This window comes from Papaver somniferum, unplaced genomic scaffold (genome assembly GCF_003573695.1).
Source record: "Papaver somniferum cultivar HN1 unplaced genomic scaffold, ASM357369v1 unplaced-scaffold_22, whole genome shotgun sequence".
In the NCBI taxonomy this organism is placed as follows: Eukaryota; Viridiplantae; Streptophyta; class Magnoliopsida; order Ranunculales; family Papaveraceae; genus Papaver; species Papaver somniferum.
The window spans coordinates 467,294-473,241 of record NW_020632152.1 but is presented as its reverse complement, the minus strand read 5'-3'; positions in this window follow the sequence as shown (position 1 = coordinate 473,241).

Here is a 5,948-nt window from a genome sequence, read left to right as displayed (position 1 = left end):
TTTTTCCACTAAAAATATTTCTCTTTAAATGTTTCATAGGGATATTTCACTTTTTTGTGAATCCAAACTTGAGGATATTGTAAATAAGATATGTGGCAATTTTTAAAAAGTTGAAAAATGGAAGGAAGGAAAGAGAAGTTTTAGAAGTTAATCCAGGAAAATGTTCTGCTAAAAGGCAAAGAAAAGCTCCAGTTTTGAAAGTTAACAACCTAAGATTTTTTTTAAAAGGAAAACAGTTCACCAGCGCGTTGAACGGAAGATACATCTACTGAAGATAACTAGGAAGTCAAAGATTATACTATATTTTTGTTGAAGACATTATTTAAGTTCTTATTATTGTCTAAGTTTGTATCTTGTAAAAGAAAAGAAGTGGCAGTAATATTAATTAAAAGAAAATATATATACCTTAAATTAGACTTCAATTTCATAATTAGTGATAATTATTACATTTAGATTTCCATATAACTTGATTTCATAAAGTCAACAATAACATCTAATTACATTGGATTAATACAACTAAGATGGATTAAACCAAGGAATATACAACTTAAAAAATCCATAGAATTCGAAATGCTTAAACTCTCTTCCGTTTTCTTCAACATATTAGGCTTCAACCATGGTTTGTTGTTAGTTTCCTGTCATACATATAGAGTTATTTAAATGAATGATCTTTAAGGATGTTGAAATAATTTTCGTAAAGAAAAGTTTTGCTATTGGTTTCCTGCCATACATCTGGATTTATTTAAATGAATGATCTTTAAGGATGTTGAAACAATCTTCGTAAAGAAAAGGTTGTCATTAGTTTTCTTCCGTACATCTAGAATTATTTGGATCACATCATTTTTAGTTACACCATTAAATTTATCTCGATTAATTTTTATTACTTGAGCAAGAAATTGCGAGACTGCATGATTAATTGCAATTGAAAAAGAGCTAGCAGACAGTCCATGAGCATCTTGGTTTCCGGGGCTCCCCGTTTCTGAAACGAACATTGTGAAAATGTTTTGTCAAAAAGACGTGCGCAACATGGCTTGATCACTAATAACATTTCCTTGAGTATGAAAAACATAGGATTTAAAAATATCTAAATCCTCCTCTTTAGTATATTTAGGACCACGAACTCTGGCAGACATTTTTATAAAATTTTGAGAACGAAAGATCAAGATTGAGGTTAAATTATAAGAATTTGCGGGTGTAGAAGGTGTGATTTCGTAGGTGAAATTGATTGAATTTATAAGAAATGGAATAAGAGTCGTAGGATGGGACTAGACATTGCTGTCACATACTATGAAGCTTGTGTCAGTGTGAGGCGAGACTCGTCTCTATTTGTAACGAGTGAATTTATAACGGTTATATTTTTTCTTATATAAATCATACATTGCAACCAATATTTTCCAAACACAATCACAAACATTCTCCAGGGGAAAATTTCTCAATTATTACCAAATCAAAGTACATTAGATTAAATAAAGTTACAAGTACTACTAAATCATAAAACCGAGGTAATTAACATCCTCATTCGTGGAGCGTCTTGTGTAGCAGCTTGTGGAGCGTCTGTTGGAGCATCTAGAAGGCATAAGGGGTTGAAACTGTGAATATCTCTAATGATGTTGAAACAAGGTAAGAAAAGAAAAGGTCTTCCATTAGTTTGCTGCCATACCTTTAGAGTTCTTTGGATCACTTCAGCTTCAGTTTCACCGTTACATCTATTTCGGTTAGTGTGCATTAGCATACTAATAAAATGGTTTACATCATGACTAACTGCTTGAAAAAGATTCGGCAATCCATGAGCATCACGGTTTTTCGGGTTCCCCATTTGTGCATCGAACATTGCAGAAAAAATTTGCCAAAACGTCGTTCGCGAAAAAAATCCCATCACTATGGATATTATTTTTTGTTTGAAAAACATCAATTGTGAAAATAGGTAAATCCTCTTCTTGAGTATACTTAGGACCACAAACTCTGGGAACCATTTTTTGGGGAATTTTTTTTTTGCGACAGATTCGGAGATTATGATTCTTAAATTGAAAGATTGAGATTGAAGTGAAATGATAAGAAATTGTGGGTGTATAAGGTGGAGAAGGTGTGATTTTGGAGTTTAAATTAGTTGACTTTATAGGGAGTGGATACTAGCCGTAGACGGATCAATCAAGGACGATCGTCTCCATGTGAGCCGCTCCTCGTATCAGTTGAGGTTGAACGTCCCAAATTGATGTGGTCGTCTCAAGTTGGGACGCTCGCCTCAACCCAAGATGCAATGGATAAACCCTTTTATTTGGTGGTTTATCCGTCCATTTTTAACATTTTCCAGTTTGTACGGAATGGGTAAATCTGTCGGTTTGAGGGTCCCACTGGATGTGCTCTAACAAGGTTAAGATAGAGGATCAATTAATTAAAATCCAATGGGACCACAACTTCTGCTTTTACTGTTTTTAAAAGCTACTCGAGTGTTTAAATCCGGATAAAAACACTATGATAAAACTTTACCAAACACTTTTTTCCTACAAAGTTTAGTACAAGTTTGTTACTAAGCGCTTTCGTAGGAAAAACAAACAATCTCAAAATGGGGCTTTGGGGTAATTGTTGAAGAAACCTCTTTGTATGCATTTTTCTTTTAGTGCTTAGAGTTATTGCAAGCTAATGAATGTAGAAAACATTATTAGCTGTTTACACACTTATCTAAGCTAGGGCATCTTATGCATTGTTTATCAACTCCTACAGAATTCATCATATTTATGTTAGAGGATGGATCTGTGTGCAATCTTGTTCGTACACTATCTCATAAGATTTGTGTCAATTTTTTTAATAAAACTTAAAGTCTGAAACGATAATTTGAAGCTAATATTCTAATGATATGTTCTTTTTATAAAACTCAACATTTTTACCAAAAAGGAGCAAAATTTGAGATACCAAATTCCACAAATCTTATAAGATACTATGTGAATAAGAGTGCCATTGATCCTCACTCTTTATGTTAAATGTAATCTTGCTATTGATATTTGGAACGACCTAATTGACCCTAGTGAGCCATGGATTTAAAGGTTCGATAGAACCAATCGCATGCCGAAAATGGTAATAAGGACACCTTATTTTGCAACTAGTCCTCTTCAATCAAGATATCATACTCTACAATTTCGCCTCCTGCATTTAGATTGTTTGAATATAATAAGTATGATTATCTCTGTTAGACTTAGTTGAAAGAAGAATAAATTTGTATTGCATGTGAAAAGTGGGGGTCTAACAACCTCACCCAATATTTCGCTTAGCAATCTGTATGGACTAACTCCAATATACTTTCAAGAGAATCAACTAAACATTCAGACTCAATCATACGAAAAGTATATCAAAGAGTTATATCTCAATTTATCGATTCAATACTTACTCAAGCAAATAACAATGTGAAAGTCTAATTGAATACAAGACAAATTCACTTGAACGGTACCAAAGACCAATGTTCAAGGATCAATCAATTTCAATCAACAACCAAAGGTTGGATTTACCAATTGATCGATTCGACGCACAACCTGCGATATTTCAATTATATAAAAAAATTGAAAAAGCGGGGGTCTAATAACACCACCCAATATTTCGCTTAGCAATCTGTATGGACTAACTCCGAAATACTTTCTAGAGGATCAACTAGACAGTCAGACTCAATCTAGATAAAAAGTATCTCAAGGAGTTATTATCTCAATCTCTCGATTTTATTTCTACTCAAGCTAAAATCAATAGAGACTCTTTATCAAAGAGAGATAACTTGGACGATACCAAAGACCAATGTCCAAGGATCAATCAACTACAATCAACAACAATCAACAACCAAAAGTTGGATTAGAGAAGTTGATGATCACGAACGCACAACCTGTATATTTCTATTATATAAAATATAATGCGGAAAGAAATAACGCAGACACCAGAAGTTTTGTTAACGAAGAAACAGCAAATGCAGAAAAACCCTGGGACCTAGTCCATATTGAATACACACTATATTAAGCCACTATAGACACTAGCCTACTCCAAGCTAACTTCGGACTGATCTATAGTTGAACCCATACCAATTTCCCACTAATACAAGGTACAGTTGTACTCCTACGCCTCTGATCCCAGGAGGACACTGCGTACTTGATTCCCTTTGCTGATCTCACCCACAGCAAAGAGTTGCTGCAACCGAAAATCACAGACTTGATAATAAACGAATCTGTCTCACACAGAAAAGTCTATCGAAAGGATAAATCTGTCTCCCACAGATAAACCCTAGGTTTTGTTCCGTCTTTAGATATAAAATCAAGGTAACAGGAACCAATTGATAATCCGGACTTATATTCCCGAAGAACAGCTTAGATTAATCAATCACCTCTCTACAATCCTTCCTGACTACACAAGCGGATTGTCAAGGAATCACAAACAGTGATACAAAGATGCTTGTGACTTCTTTATCTTGCCTATCGGAAAACTCTCACGATCTCAAGACAATAAATCGATTATACTCGTACGATAGAAGATGCAAGATCAGATCACACAACTACGATGAAAGTAGTATCGGTCTGGCTTCAAAATCCCAATGAAGTCTTTAAGTCGTTAACTCGAGTTTAGAGAAGAAACTCAAGATTTAATGGAGATAGAGCACTAGTAGAACACAGACGTATGGGGATTAGGTTTGCTCAGTGCTAGATGTCTCCTTTATATAGCCTTCAAATCAGGGTTTTGCCTTAGGTACAAAGCAAACTCTATTCACCGTTAAATGAAAACCTGATTTAGATTCAATCCAATATCTCTCAACCGTTAGATCGAAAGACATATCTTGTCACACACACTTGGGTACACGTTTAATGGGTTTGAGAAAAACCATGCCCAAACGAGTACACGTATGCTGGTTCAACATGATAACCCAAAAGGTCAACCATATGCGCATCTCATATTAATCATGTTCTTCACCATAACTAGTTCAATTGACTCAAATGAACTAGTTAATAGTTGTTGAATTGCTATGAGATTTTATGTAACTACACAAGACACAATTGAAACAAAGATGATTTGATTCGATTAGAATCGGCTCATGAACATTATATCCACGATTTGCATAAAGCATTCCTTAATAATTAATGTTTCATGTTCAGAGCACATCTTTAGATCATAACCTCTTAAGCTCACAAACAAGTTTGCGGACTTAAGCTAATCGCTTGAGTTTTCCAAACTCAGCAGAAATTCTCGGGTTGAGAAATTCCGCCAGTTCGCGGACTGGGTTCGCGGACTTAGCACACAAACGAGTTTTGGAAATCCCAGCAGAAATTCTCGGTCGAGAACTTCCATCAATTCGCGGACTTGGCAAGCCAATTCCACAATCCTACTGATTTCTCTTGATCAACAAAGTTCAAAAACTTCGGTTCAAGGAAAACATGGTTATATAATCTAAACTCTCATTTCAATCATTGAAACATTCTTAGAGGAAGATAAACCTGATCAAAGCGAAACACTTTACCAACACATGATTTCGAGTAAAAGATAAGCAATGAATACTCAGCTCGAAATATCAAGTGTATATGATCTAGTCTATATAGCATACGACTTTTGTCTCATAAGAAGTAGGAGAAGAATAGATAGACTTTCGAGTGATAGATAAGTTCAAGTCTTCACATACCTTTTTGTTGATGAAGTTCCACGGTTCCTTGGTGTAGATCTTCGTCGTTGTCGTTGAATCACCATGAAGTCCTTGAGCTCAACTACACTTTTCCTATCCTAGTCCGAGACTTAGCTAATAGGCTAGAAATCAAGAATTTATAGTTTTGATCAGTAACATTTACAAACATGCTTGATATAGGAACGCATGCGAGGTTGACCGAGCTATGTTCTAACAATCTCCCCCTTTGTCAATTTTAGTGACAAAACTATTAATACATATGGAATACAAAAAAGATAAACTTTAGTGGCTCCTATTCCATATTCCAATC